The sequence below is a fragment of the Dipodomys merriami genome, unplaced genomic scaffold, assembly GCF_024711535.1.
Source record: "Dipodomys merriami isolate MVZ:Mamm:240054 unplaced genomic scaffold, mDipMer1.0.p SCAF_2, whole genome shotgun sequence".
Taxonomy (NCBI): domain Eukaryota; kingdom Metazoa; phylum Chordata; class Mammalia; order Rodentia; family Heteromyidae; genus Dipodomys; species Dipodomys merriami.
The window spans coordinates 114,686,212-114,701,428 of NW_027203381.1; the positions used below are offsets into that span (position 1 = coordinate 114,686,212).

A 15,217-nucleotide genomic window follows, 5' to 3' on the forward strand; every position below is an offset into this window, starting at 1 on the left:
ATGGTTTGTAGGATGAGATAATCCAATGTGGGACTAACAAAATGTGAATACACACTTAAGACATAGATGAAGTTTATATATGTAACATGTATAAATAAAGCATGTAAGGACAGGGTGACCTAGGTGAAATGGTTAGACGAATCCTACCCCTGTGGTTATTGAAAGTCATTATTTGTACCAATGTGTTTTTGGACATGTGGATAAAAGGGAAGAATCTCAGCATTGCTACCATAAATTTTCCCTACATTAAATCTAACCTCTTCTGCTAGTTTTCAAGGTTCTTTAAAACAGCTACTAAGCTTCTCCCAGTCTATTTTACTCCACCCATAACTTTTAACTTTTTAATACTGTTTGAGTCAGTGTGACTTCATACCATATGGTTACCCTGCCTGAGGTTTTCTAGGCAAGGCCCGTTCTCTGAGAATGTGCTATACTAACTCTACAGATTCTGCTAAATAAACAAAGATCAAGTCCTACTTCCTTAGCAGGAATCACCTTTGGTGACAGTCAGTCTATCCCATCTGTTCATGCTTCTAGCCTTTATTACATACCAACAAATTTTATTTTATTTACCAACTAGGGATCTTTCTCAGCTATTGGGTCTTGGCTAAATCAGCTCCCTGGTTATTTTTGTTTCATTTTGACACTTGGTTTCTTGATATATAGCATAGGCTGGCCTCCACCTCTTGGTCTTCTTGCTTCTAATCTGTGTATTGGGATTATAGATGTACAAATTTGCTGAGCAATACCTCTTATTATTAAATAAACCTCCTACTCAAGTCTACAGCTACTAGAGCTGCTCCTTCTAGAATGGAATAATTCCATATCAATGTCTTGATTTTACAGCATCTTCTTTTCTGATTATGGAAGCCCCTTTTTCTCTGCTTACTGAATTTTAAAACTACTCTGAACTCATGGCTTAGATTAGTAGTCCCATGGACCTTATAATATGCTCCTATTTCAAAGACTCTGGAAGATAACTGTTTATTCATACCCTGAGAAAATATTGAAAAAATAAATAAAGCCCCAGGCACTGGTGGTTCATGCACCTGTAATCCTAGCTACTTAGGAAGCTGAGATCTGAGAATCGAGGTTCAAAGGCAGTCTGGGCAGGAAAGTCTGTGAGACTCTTAACTCCAATTAACCACCAGAAAACTGGAAATGGTGCTGCGGCTCAAAGTGGTAGAGCACTAGCCTTCAACAAAAAGAGCTCAGGGACAGTGCCCAGGCCCTGAGTTCAAACCCCACAGCCAACAAAATATAAAAACTAAAGTAAAAATAAAGCAAATATTATGTTCACAATAATGCCAGTATTCTCAGTCAAAGTACACTAAATAGTTCCTCCAAGTTAAGTGACTAGTGGCCTAGTCTGTGGAAAAAAGTAGTTGATTCAGTTAAGAACTGTGTGTGATCATAAATAGCCTTAAAGTTACAAAGTAAAACAAGAAGGGGTTTTTTACAAAAGTGGTTAGAGGAAAAATGAGAAACTACTCATAATTTGTTTTATAACCTCCCCCAAAAGAAATATGGATTCTGGGACTAGGAAAATGGTAGAATGAATGATATTCAAGGCTTGCAAAATTTCTTAGGCACTGGTATAGATTAAATAGAAGACTTAAACCCATTATTTAATAAGACCTTTAATTAATTTACAGGCATTTGCAGAAAGAAAATAACTGTGTTATAAAATAACAATAGAAATTAAAATATGTGGTATCATTTTTAAGAAAGTTATGTAATGTTCAATTTATAGATATTCATATCCTACTATAAGCTTTGCTAAATCAAAAGAATGACACATAAAATTTGTTTTTTTTCCCACTGTAGTGTTGGGGATTGAAACCAGAACCTCTTTCATGTAAAAGTGCTATACCACTTAGGTAAATTTTTTTTTTCAGACTGAGCTTTGAACTTAAGAGCTTTGTGCTTCCTAGACAGCGACTCTACAGATAAGCTACACCTCTAAGCCAGTAAACTACATTTAAATATGTGGGCCATGCTGGGGTAGATGGCTCATGCCTATAAACCAAGCTGCTCAGGAGGCTGAGATATGAGGATGGTGATTCAAAGCCAGCATGAGCAGGGAAGTCTGTGAGACTTTTCTTCAATTATCCACCAAAAAAGCCAGAAGTGGGCTGTGGGCAAGTGTTAGCCTTAAACTACAAATCTGGGTGATGGTGCCCAGGCCCTGAGTTCAAGCTTTGATACTGGTACACATGCACACAAAATGGCTGAGATGCTTTGTGAGAAACATATAGGTTTCATACTTTTATAAGTATATCAGAATTTTAAAAACATTTTACATAAGTGGGAAAACTGAAGATTATGTTAATAATACTTTAAATGAATAAAATTCATAATGGATAAATATACATATATATTTATTAAAGTATAGAGAAAAAACTCAGAAATTTATTTAAACTAATTTTTGGTAAAAGCAGAAATAAAACTTTGCAGACTTAACTAAAAATACTTCAAGAAACTATTTAATAAAGGTACTGATCTCTTAAGGTATCTAGAAAATCAAGGGGAAGTAATTTCAAATAGTTTCTTCTTTAACAGCAACAAGAAATCCACAGACTCTTCTCCTGTTACAGTCAATCCCCAAGCTCATCTATTAATAATTAAGTCTCCACAGATCATTCCTCACCCTTACTTTGAAGCCACAAGTGTCCCAAGTATCAGATCAACCTCAAACTCAACAGAGTTATAACTGGGCTGATCTTTCCCAGTCATCTCTAGCCATCAGGGACATCTGAGAGTCACAGCCCTTCTTCACAGTATTTTATTAGTTACGTTCTTTTGTTCTTTCGCTTTGTCATGCCTGTCTGGCCTACTCACACTAAGGGCCATCACCTTAGATGAGGTTAATCACCAATACTCAGGGCTTTGACTTTCTCACTTTCTCCTTATCATCCAATCATCTGTTGCTCTATGGCCAACTTCCTGAAAATCTGAATTATTTTTCTTGTACAGTCACATTTTTAAAATTATCTTCCAACATAAGCTATGACACCTTCAGGTGTAACTAATACAATGTTTGTAATTAACTTTTATTATTTATTTTTGTGTGTGTGTGCCAATAATGGAGCTTGCACTCAGAATGATACTGCTTAGCTTTTTACTCAGGCTGTCATTTTACTAACTGAGCCACACCTCTGCTTCTGGTGTTTTGCTGGTTAATTGAACATAAGATTCTCTAGGATTTATATGGATGGGCTTTGAACAGAAATCCTCGTATCTTAGCCTCCTGAGTAGCTAGGAGTACTGGTGTGAGCTACCAGTGTCTGACTTTTACCTATTTTTAAAAATTGTTTTTGTGCCAGTTCTGGGGTTTGGATTCAGGGACCGGGCGTGTTCCCGAGCTTTTCTTTCTTTTCTTTTCTTTCTTTTTTTTTTTTTGCTGAAGACTAGCACTCTACCACTTTATTTTATGCAACCTAAGAATTAAAGATAGCAGGAGTAGCTGAAAGGAAACATTCCTTTTTTAGGCAGAATAAAAAAAAAAAAACAAAGAAACAGAAAAAGGTATTTGCTTAGCATTTGGGAGGTTGAATCACTAGGATCACAATTTAGAGGCCAGTGTTGGCTACATAGGGAGATCTTGTCTCGAAGAAACAACAAATCCTGAGAGGCACAGGACTGTCCTAAAATCGATCTAGGTGAAGCTCATTATGCAAGAAAACATTTGGCTTTTATTAAATAAACAATGAAAAAAACAGGCTTGGCGATTTCTGCCTGAAATCCCAGCAATCAAGAGGCTGAGCCAGGAGGCTCATCAGGAGTTCAAGGCCAGCTTGGCAGCTTGTGCTACTGAGTAGGATCATGTCTCAGGGGAAAAGTGAAGTTCAGCAGAATGGGATTTTAAGACTTCCCAAGCTTTCCCACTTTCCTTTTTCTGGGAGGTATTCAAATGAATCAAAACTGAGCAAGTTTTATATAGAATTGGCCCAGTCTTGAGTATCTCTTTCAAGTTTTCAACTTTCTTTTTCAATCCCTTCAGCAGCATGCAGCAGCATGGCCAACTCTAAAACTACCATATTTTACTACTAATATCAGGTAGCCAGGTCTTACCTGGGAAATTCCTTCATTCCAAGCCCCTCATGCTCTGCTGCTTGATGGGGCCAGAAGCATCAATGCAGTGAAATTAGTGATACAAGGTAAAAGAATATATGTTGCAATGGTTGATGGATAGAATTTACAAGTACTAAATGATGCTGGTTTGAATCATCAGTGATTTCCAAGCGTTGCTACAAAAATATAGTAATATATACAAAGCACTCATTTTTTTCTTTTTCTTTCCAGTCCTGGGCTTGAACTCAGGGCTTGGGCACTGTCCCTGAGCCTTGAGCCACAGCACCACTTCTGTCTTTTTCTGTTTATGTGGTACTGAGGAATTAAACTCAGGGCTTCATGAATGCTAGGCAAGCACCCTACCACTAAGCCATCTTCCCAGCCCCAAAGCAAACTCTTTATTCAGTAAGTATTAGCTTCCCCCCACCCCTTTTTTTGTCGGTTGTGGGGCTTGAACTCTGGGCCTGGGTGCTGTCCCTCAGCAATTCAGCTCAAGGCCAGCACTCTACCACATGAGCCACAGCACCACTTCTGGCTTTTTCTGCTTATGTGGTGCTGAGGAATCGAACCCAAGGCCTCATGCATGCAAGGCAAGCACTCTACCACTGAGCTACCTTTCCGGCACCCTCCCCCATTTTTCTTTTCTAAACTATTATTTCTGTAAGTTCACCGGAGTACCCCTAAGGTTGTTCTGAAGTCTATGTAACAGAGCATCGAAGGAGCTACACGGTTAACCGCTTTGAATTTGTACTGTTCCATTAGATCTGCACAGAAACCAATAGCTACAGGTGGTTTATGAGCACTTGAACGGTGCAGGTTGTATACGAGCTGCGCTCTCAAGTGTAAAATGCACACCAGATGTGGAAAAGTACACATGGAACAAAATAGATACAAATATCGTTTTAAATTGAAATAGTTTGGATGTTTCTGGGTTAAATAAAACATAAAATTAACTTAAAGTATTTCTTTGCACTTTTTAAATGCACTTAAAGTGGCTCAATTTGTATCTCTTTGGAAAGAGGTGATTTAGGACCTTGCTACTCTGCTTAGAGTCATGTTAACTAGCAGGACGGGGGTGGGGGGTTGGGGGGGGGAGGGAAACCGATGAAAAATGCAAATAAGCAGCCAGCCCAGACCTACCTAGGTGATCCTTGTTCTAGAGCATTCCGGGGCTTGGCTTTATGAAAAGATCCCATCTGGGCTCGTGGCCGGATACACGCGAAGACCCTAGCTTTAGGGAACTGCTTGCTTGAAACCGGGAAAGTAAAGGGGAAGGAAGCCGGGGCAGAGGAGGAGTAAAGGGGAAAGGTCAAAATAAATACAGCAATTTTTAAAAGTCGGAGTATGGGGGGAAACTTATGTCTAGACCTTTGCCTGCATACAAGTGGAGGGAGATGAAAGCAGAGAAATCCCAGAGTCCGGAACTGCTTGTCAAATGTAGTCTCACCCGCCCTTCAGCGGCCTCGGCTAAACTAGGCCAGAGCGCCCAAACGGGTCTCCCGTCAAGGTGCAACGCAAACCACCATCCTCCTCAGGGCTAGATGGTTCTGCCGGGCGATTCTCCATTTTTTGGCCAAAGTCCCGTTTCCCCAGACACACGACAAGCTTCCCCACAGCTCACCTGCCTCGGGGGAGCCTCAACCGCCAGCGCCTTCGCCACCGCCACCTTTCAGCTCTTCTCAAGGACAAGCCCCCTTGGGCTTAAACGGTGCTACCATTGGTCAGACCACCTGTCACTCGTAGACGTATGGCGAACGCCGTGGCTTCGGAGCTGGGAACTACAACTCCCGGTATGCTCTGCTCCATAGAGACACTCGGCACCGCCTCAGGGAATACCAATAAATGGACAAGGTTGTATTCACCCGAACAGATTTCTTTTCATGCAGATTTGAGCGAAAGACCACACCCTTTCTTATTCCAACCGTATCCTTACCACCTCCCTCGGGCTGTGTCCTGCCTGGCCTTTCGATTCACGTTATTCTCTTTTGTAAAGCCTTCTGTAACTTAGGTGAATGCATCCTAGGTACAGGGTTGCGCTGCAACGACTAGATGCACCGAATCATGGAAAAAATAAAAAAAAGCTCTCCTTAAATTCCAGACAAGAAACCTTTGGTTACGCCTCCCTGAAGCAGGGCACGTCCTCCCAAAGCCTCCTGATTGGTTCACCTGGCTGTCACTCCGAACTCCACAATTCTTTAAAGCCCACTCCTCTTTTTTCTCCCGCTGTAGGCGGGGCCGGAGGTAGGCGGTGCCCGGGAGGCGTGGCTTCATTCCGATTGGTAGACCGTTGTCTCCACCCATTTGCGGGCGGAGACGGAGGATTGGAAGGGGGCGGAGGAGGCTGCGGAGGGAGATGAGGAGATAGGCGGGAGCGAGGGAGCGAGGGAGCCAGGGAGGCCGCGGGGAGTAGGGCAGCGCGGGGAGGCCGCGCAGCTTGGTTGCTCGGTAGTACGGCGGCTCGCGAGGGAGAATCCCGAGCGGGCTCCGGGACGGCCGGCAGGCGGGCGGGAGGGGATGGTGTGCGGGGCTGCGGCTCCTGCGTCCCTCCCCGCGGCGTGTGAGCTGCACTGATTTCGTGTCTGGGGCGGCAGCGCGCACCCGCCCGGAGATGAGGTGAGGAGCGGGCGCCCAGCAGCGGCGGCGGCGGCGGCCTGGACCGCGGTAGGCGCGCGGGGGCGGGGGTCGGCACGATGGCCGCTCGGGGTTCTGGTCCCGCGGCCCGGCGCGCGTCCCTCCGGCTCCCCTTCACCCCGTGCCGCGCGCCGGCTTGGCGCGGCAGCGGTCGCCGCTCCGCCTCGTCCTTCCTATCCTCCCGGGGGCGGCGGGGGCGGCGGCGGCGGCCGGGAGCCAGCGGACCAGCGCCCCGCAGCCGGGGCTCCGCGGCGGGCCCGGAGGGGTGGGGGGTGGGGGTGGCGGCCGCGGGACGGGCTTGGGGATGGAATGGGCGCCCGCAGCCCTGGCCGGCCGAGCGGGCGTTCGCGGGTCTTGCCGAAGGGGCGTCGAGGGCGGACGGTCCTTCCAGGGCTGACCTCGCTGCCCTCGGTCGCCGGTGGGTGGCGGGCCGGCCCTGCATCACCTTCTGCCGGGGACCCGGAGCTCCCGCGGAGCGGCATCGCGCCTCCCGCTCGTCCCCTGGCCTCGAGTCCCCGGCTCGTCTCTTTTTCTTCTCCGTCGCGTGCCTTACAGAATCCTTTCCATGAAGGACAGCCAATGCCGTTTGGCATCGGGCGGTGCTGCCCAGGCGGCCTTTGGTGCTGTTTAAACGAACGCGGCTGGCTCCCCCTCTCGCTGGGGCAGCGCCCCCGGGGTCTGGCGCTTCTGCTGCCCTTCTTTTACGCACCGACGGGATTCACCCGAGGCACACAGATGCGTTCTCTTCTGGGTTGGAAATGTAATCCACATTCCCAGAAAATCTGGAAAGCAGAAAGGAATAGGCTGTGCCTTCTTGGGCTTCGGTTCTCTGAAGACAGCTTCGTAGATTACGTTTCCTATGGGCAATCTTTTGTTGTGCTTTAGACTAGAAAGGCTTTGCTCTGGAAGAAATAAGACTAGCGGCTTCTTGAGTTGGGAGCGTGTGGCGATTTTGGTTTTTTTTGGGGGGGGGCGAGCAGCATCTTGGATGTGGATATCAAAGTTTCCTTTTGAACTTTGCAATCGTCCTTGCTTCTCCGAAAGCAGAAAAATAAACCTGAAAATTTAAATATAAGCTGCCCAGGGGTGGATGGGCTTCTTTTGTGCGTATGTGTCAGTGTCCTTCTCTTGCTGGTTCTGTGGTCAGAAACGTACGGACAATAAAATACAGATCATAAGCACAAATATGCAAACCATGACCCCTGGAAGACCTATCAGCAGAGAGATTTACGAATTCCGTTGAACGGATGAGGAGAAAGGCTGAGAGAGCCAGCTCATGGATTATGTAGTGGACAGGATGTGAGGGCAGAATCGGGGCTGCGAGCCAGCAGGCCAGCTGCTTTGCGTGCAGCGAGTCTAACCCCCCCAGAACGACGATGTTCTTTGCGGGGACACCTTCACTTTTTTCTTCCTTTCCTCTGTGTGTGTGTGTGTGTGTGTGTGTGTGTGTGTGTGTGTGTACACGTACACCTGTGCCAGTACTGGGACTTGAACTCAGAGTCTGGCTTCTGTCCCTTAGTTTTTTTGCTCAAGGCTGGCTCTCTACCACTAGAGCCACAATGCCACTTCTGGCTTTTGGTGGTTAATTGGAAGTAATAGACTACTATCCCTGCTGGGGTTGGCTTGCTTTGAACCGTGATCTTCAGATCTCAGCCTCCTGCATAGCAAGGATCACAGGCGTGAACCCCTGGCACTCAGCTGACATCTTGATTTTTGAGTTTAACAATGTAGGAGTTTAAACACCTTTCATAGTTATTTTTATTTCCATTTGTCTTTCTCTGAGAATGAAATCCTGTTTTTTTTTTTGTTTTGTTTTTTTTTTTTTTTTGGGGTCTGGTCGTGGGGCCTGAACTCTGGGCCTGGGTGCTGTCCCTCAGCTCTTCAGCTCAAGGCTAGCACTATACCACTTGAGCCACAGCGGCACTTCCGGCTTTTTTTTTTTTTTTTGCTTATGTGGTGCTGAGGAATGGAACCCAGGGCCTCAAGCATGGAAGGCAAGTGCTCTACCACTGAGCCACCTTCCCAGTCCCCTGAAATCCTTTTTTCTTGTTTAAATCTTTTCCCTTTCAACTAGTTTTCTTGAAACATTTTTCAGGCATTTGCTTATAACTAAAAACTTTTTTTTTTTTTCCGGTTATGGGGCCTGAACTCTAGACCTGGGCGCTGTAGCTCAGCTCTTCAGCTCAAGGCAAGCGCTCTACCACTTGAACCACAGAACCACTTCTGGCTTTTTCTGCGTATGTGGTGCTGAGGAATCGAACCCAGGCCTCATGCATGCAAAGCAAGCACTCTTAACACTGAGCCACCTTCCCAGCCCCACATTTTTTTTTTTTTTATGAAATTTTTTACCAGGCAGGCCTGACTCCTGTAACACTAGCTGCTCAGATGGCTGAGATTTGAGAATCCAGGTTCAAAGCCAGACTGGGCAGGAAAGTCTGTGAAACTCTCTTCCACAATTACCCACCAAAAAAGCCTGAAATGGAGCTGTGGGCAAGTGTTAGAGAGCTCGCCTTAAGCAACAAATCTGGGTAAGAGTGCCCAGGCCCTGAATTCAATCCCCATGACTGACAAAAAAAAAGTTGGAACTTCTTAAGAAATTTACATTAAGAAACGAGGGACATTGATATGGCATAAAAAATACTTCAGCTGGGCGCCAGTGGCTCATGCCTGTAATCGTAGCTACTCAGGAGGCTGAGATCTGAGGATGACGGTTCAAAGCCAGCCCGGGTAGGAAAGACCATAAGACTCTTATCTCCAATAAACCACCAGAAAACCGGAAGTGGCACTGTGGCTCAAATGGTAGAGCACCCACCTTGAGCTGAAGAGCTGAGGGACAGCACCCAAGCCCAGAGTTCAAGCCCCACGACTGGCAAAAAAAAAAAAAAAAACCCAAAACCCCACAAAAATAACTTCAGATACCTTTAGCGCCCAGCAAAGAACTTGTCTAATAGTATTTTTTAAATTGTCATTTTTCTAAGAAGCTATTGAAATTGCTCAGGATCATGGTACTTAAAACTTGCTATTCTGTCTAAGAGAGAAAATGAACAAATTATTAATGTACTTTGGAACCTTGTGCATTGTTCAGCTACTAAGCATTGTGAAATAGGGCATAAAGAGAGTTATCCCATGAAATGTTTGTCCCTTTTAGCATTGTTTTTCCAGTTGACTAAAAATATTTTTCTCCTTCCTTTCCCTCTTTCCCTCCCTCCCTCATTTTCCTTCCTCCTCCTCCTCCTCCTCTTCTTTCTTAATTTCTTTCTTTTTCTGTCTTCTTTCCTTTCTGTCTGACTCTCCCCCTCCCCTCCCCCCCCCCCCCCCCGGCGGCACCCCCCCCCCCCCATACCCATACTGGTACTTGAACGCTTGTGCTTTCACTTGGTATTTTCACTCCTGGCTGGTACTCTACCAATTGAGCCATAGTGCCATTTCATGAGATTTTCTGCCCAGGCTAGCTTTGAACCATGATCCTTCGATCTCAGCCTCCAGAGTAGCTAGAATTAAAGGCGTGGCTCACAGTCCCCTGGTTTTACTTTTCTCTTAATATCAATACTAGAATTCTCTGATATTTCATCTTTTCCCCAAATGCCTGGATTGAGGTACATTCTTAAAGTTCTTACAGAGATTAATGGAGAGAAGCTGATCACTTTCTCCACCTTTTTTTCCCACACAGAAAAAAGGAGCATGCGAAACACATGTTCTATACCCCAAGCCTCTTAACTCATCTATTTTTTTTTTTTAAATGTGTATGTGTGTTTGTGGTGCTGACAGTTGAACTCGGGGCTTTGTGCATGTTAGGTAATTACTCTGTCACTGAGCTACATCCCCAGTCTCACTTTTTTAAATTTGCTAAATTTGTTCTATAGAGAATTACATGGAAGTTGAATTTGTATTGCTCATTCAAATTCTGCCACCTGACTGCTGTCTTTTGAATGATTTTCTCCTGAATAGCCCTGCTCACTGAGTGGCTTTCTCAAAGTCTAGACTTTTTTTTTTTGGGTCCGGTTGTGGGGCCTGAACTCTGGGCCTGGACGCTGTCCCTCAGCTCTTTAGCTCAAGGCTAGCGCTCTACCACTTGAGCCACAGAACCACTTCCGGCTTTTTTTTTTTGCTTATGCGGTGTTGAGGAATCGAACCCAGGGCCTCATGCATGCAAGGCAATCGCTCCACTGAGCCACATTCCCAGCCCCCGAAGTCTAGACTTCTTATGTGAGCTTTTACTGAGATTCTTGTGAAAAATACTGGTGTGTCTCAGTCCATTCAGAATCAGACAATTGGAGATGGGGCCTTGGAATCCATTTTTTATATAAGTTTTTCAGGAACTTTTTCTGAGCAATAGTAAAGTTGGAAAACCACTGGCATGGTACTTCTTTCTCACTGAATTTTCTCTAAGACTATCTGATGCAGTGGATAGCCATTTTTTCCAGTGGCAGTTTTATGTCTTAGGCTGCTATTGAAAAAGTACTGACTATGTTCTTCATATGTGGTATTGTTCCTATGATATATATTTCAGAAGGATAGAAGTTTTGGTCTATCATGGTATCACTACCGTCTAAAATAGTGCCTAGAGGAACTAAATTAAATATTTGTTGAGTAAGTGCTTAAACTGCATTGCAGTGAGGCCAAGTTTTTTAAGCCTTTAATTGCCAAGTTGTTGCATCATGCATTAGTCATTAATTTTATGAATTAGAAGCAATAAGTACTATACCTAGTCATTTCTGTTAGCTTGATTAGTTTTGAGAGTCTCTGGCTCACAGTGTTCTAAGTAATATACTAGAAAGAAGGCAGCAAAATATTGGCTCTGATACTCAATTTTAAGTTAAGCATGTTATAGTACTCATTTATTATTGTTGTTTTATAAACTATGGTAAACCCATTATAGTTTATGATGTTACATATTAGTTTCCAATTGGTATGTCTTCTAATTTTACTCACGCTAATAAGATCTTTACTCTCCTTTTTTTCTTCAGTCTATTTTAGAGTTCATGAAGTTGAGGGCCATATCTAGTTGAGGGTTGGCTAGTTTGAGAGGGAAAACTTTGGAGAATATTCTATTTGATCATAATTGTCAGTAACTGGTTTAATCCCCAAACTTTTTTATGCTAGTTTTCTTGAATGTGAGAACAGTAGTAAAGTTTAAATACTTCTAAGTGTTTACATAAGTACTTGAGATAAAGCCAGTTACCATTGAATAGTTAAAATTAATAGTAAAGAATTGGTGCCAGTGATGAGCTCAGAGTATTTTTAGCACAAGTCACTCTATTTTATGCTGGTACTCTCACTGTCACACTTTTGGAAACCTGTATTAAACCTTAAACCTATCAATAAATGATAGTTTTCTAGGTTTTTTTGTTTGTTTGTTTGTTTTTTGGTCTGGTCGTGGGGCCTGAACTCTGGGCCTGGGCGCTGTCCCTCAGCTCTTCGGCTCAAGGCTAGCGCTCTACCACTTGAGCCACAGCACCACTTCCGGCTTTTTTCTTTTTGCTTATGTGGTGCTGAGGAATTGAACCCAGGGCCTCATACGTGCAAGGCAAGCGCTCTACCACTGAGCCACCTTCTCAGCCCCGATAGTTTTCTAAAAAAAAAAGAATTGGGATATATGACATAAAATTCACAAGCTAACTTTAATTTTTGTATTACGGTTCTCTGTGGTAATACGTAGAAACCTGCTTAAAATAGAAGTCTCTTGCTAATTTCTTGGTACTAAATATGTATACTTAAAAAAATTAAATAGCTAGACTAATCAACATAAGGTCAATCTCATGATCACTTTCAGCTTAATTGTTTTATGTTAGTATTCACCTCATAATTTGTTTATGATGAACAGCTCGTATTTTATATTAAAAGAATTTGCAGGGGCTGGGGAAGGTGGCTCAGTGGTAGAGCGCTTGCCTTGCATGCATGAGGCCCTGGGTTCGATTCCTCAGCACCACATAAACAAAAAGAAAAAAAGCCAGAAGTGGTGCTGTGGCTCAAGTGGTAGAGTGCTAGCCTTGAGCTGAAGAGCTGAGGGGCAGTGCCCAGGGCCAGAGTTCAGGCCCCACGACTGGACCCCCCCCCAAAAAAAGAATTTGCATTTAGAGAAATTAAAATACACAAAAGTAAACAGAAAGCTAGAGTACCCTCTAGTTCACTACCTGAGTATTTGTTTTCAGATCCTTTTTGTATGAATGTATTCATATACAGTTTTTTATAACAAAATGGGATCCTGTTATACTTAGTTCTGTGTGTGGGTGCGTGCGTGCGTGTGCGTGCGTGCGTGTGTGTGTGTGTGTGTGTGTATGTGTGTGCCTGTCCTGGGACTTGAACTCAGGGCTTGATCTCCTGGCCTGAGTGCTGTCCTTGAGCTTTTTTGCTCACGTCTAGGGCTGTACTACGGGAGCACAGCTCTACTTCTGGCTTTTTTTGTAGTTAATTAGAGATAAGAGTCTGACAGACTTTCCTGCCAAGGCTGGCTTTGAACCATGATCCTCAGATCTCAGCCTCCTGAGTAGCTAGGATGACAGGTGTGAGCTCGCACTGGGCCAGTTTGCTGTTTTGTTTTTTAAACACTTTAAAAATGTCTTTCTGTGTATTATTGATTAGAAAGTTTTAGTAACTGAATAATATTCCACTTTATGAATTTATGAGAATTTAACCAATTTATTAGACTTAGTTTCTTTTTTTACCCCACTGCTACCAGTCACTCTGCAATGAGTGTCCTACAGACTTCTTTGCACATACATCTTTTTCTTAAGTTCCTAGCAATGGATTTGCAGGATCAAAAGATATGCTGAGTTTGAAGATTTATTTTATTTTATTATTTGTGCCAATACTGGGACTTGAACTTAGGACCTAGCACTCTTGCTTTTTGCCATTCTCAGCTGGCAGACTACCATTTGAACCATGCCTTACTTTGGATTTTTTTTTTTTTTTTTGCTTATTAATTGGTGATAACAGTTTCTGCATTTGTCTGCCCATGCTGGCTTTGAACTGTCATTCTTATGAATCAGTAAGATTATGGGTATGAGCAAGACTTTTGATATATATTTTCAATTTGCCATTTAGGAAGTTGATGGCAGTTTACACTATTACAATGGTATGTGAGTGTTACACACTCCCACTCTACCCCACTTTTGGGTATAAGTTAACCAATGACTGATTGTTTTTAGATCTCTTTAGGTCTAATTATGGCTGTGCTAATATTCTTTAAATAACTAGAGCAGTTGAGGAAGTGGCTTGGTGGAAAGGTTACTAGGATGTCTGCTGCATGAGAACAGGGAGGGTCATCTGTGTGTGTGTGTGTGTGTGTGTGTGTGTGTGTGTGTGTGTGTGTGTGTGTGTGTTCATGTGTTCATGTTCTGTTGCTTGAACTTGGAGTCTAGTTCTGTATCTCAGCTTTTTTTTTTTTTTTGCTCAAGACTAGCTCTCTACCACTTGAGCCATAGCTCTACTTCTGTCTTTTTGGTGGTTAATTGAAGATAAGAGATGCACAGACTTTCCTGTCTGGGCTGGCTTCAAACCATGATCCTCAGATCTCAGCCCTCTGAGTATCTAGGATTACAGATGTGAGCCTCCAGTGCCCAGATTATTTATTGTTCTTATCTCCCGATCCTAGAATAGTACCCACTAAGTGAAAGATTCATTTGTTAGCATGTCACATGGATAACAGTTTAAGGACCTGAGAGCCTGAAGACCAGAGGACTAAGAGACAGATGTGGAAGGAAAGAGGTATGAACTTGGACTTCGTTTAGAGTCCCTGGGAAGTAGGAATTTAATGCATGTTTTAAGGAGAGGCCCATGATTTGCTTTTGTTTAGAAAGTTCACTTGAAGCATCTCCGGGAGAATGGATTAGAGCAAGGAAAGGGAGAAATGTTGAGTTGGCTCCACTTTTAGTTATTTATGGATGTTGAATGTTGATATTTTCTACCTAATTTTGTACTGGTCCTGGGGCTTGAACTCAGAGCCTGGGTGCTGTCCCTGAGCTTTTGTGCTCAAGGCTAGCACTTTATCACTTTGAGCCATAGCACTATTTCTGGATTTTTGGTAGTTAATTGGAGATAAGAGTCTGATGGACTTTCCTTCCTGGCTTGGATTTGAACTGTGATCTTCAGATTTCAGCCTCCTGAGTAGTTAGGATTACAGGTATGAGCCATTGGAGCTTGGTGCTGCATTATTATTTTATAGTAAAAGAAAAATAATTGAGATTACAAGGGCAGGTTTCTGTTAGGAAAGATTTTGTTTGCTTTTGTTGGTGAAATATATGGAAACAAATCTTTAAAATAGCCATTTTGTGAGTTGAATGTCCATTGGAGCTGTTCTCTTTGAGGATGATCTGTTTTATAAAATGCTGCAGCTTTCTGCCCAATCTGGAGTGTTAATTAGTATCAAAAGGAGGGAAATCCTGCAGTAATTGTAACCTTACATTGCTCTTTAGTTCAGTTAATTTTAAACCACAGTCATTATCTGTATCTGTAGTTGTTTTGATCTTATTAGATGAAGTGTTTTTATAGTTGTCAGTTTGTAATTTAAAAA

General features: G+C 43.4%; 2 protein-coding genes across 7 annotated transcripts in view; one reads left to right on the plus strand and one right to left on the minus strand.

The window, feature by feature from the left end:
- Nucleotides 1–6,135, minus strand: part of Cryzl1 (crystallin zeta like 1) — a 36,943-nt gene extending 30,808 nt beyond the window's left edge. Inside the window, exon 1 of one of the 2 annotated variants that reach the window (XM_070030610.1) lies at nucleotides 5,696–6,135. The gene's annotated coding sequence lies outside the window, so the exon portion shown is untranslated. The remainder of the gene's footprint in view (nucleotides 1–5,695) is intronic. The other variant, XM_070030611.1, reaches the window with a different exon arrangement.
- A 330-nt stretch (nucleotides 6,136–6,465) lies between these two features.
- Nucleotides 6,466–15,217, plus strand: part of Itsn1 (intersectin 1) — a 189,235-nt gene continuing 180,483 nt past the window's right edge. For 4 of the 5 annotated variants that reach the window (XM_070030612.1, XM_070030615.1, XM_070030614.1 and 1 more), the window contains exon 1: nucleotides 6,472–6,687. The gene's annotated coding sequence lies outside the window, so the exon portion shown is untranslated. Of the gene's footprint in view, nucleotides 6,688–15,217 lie in introns of all 5 variants that reach the window. The other variant, XM_070030617.1, reaches the window with a different exon arrangement.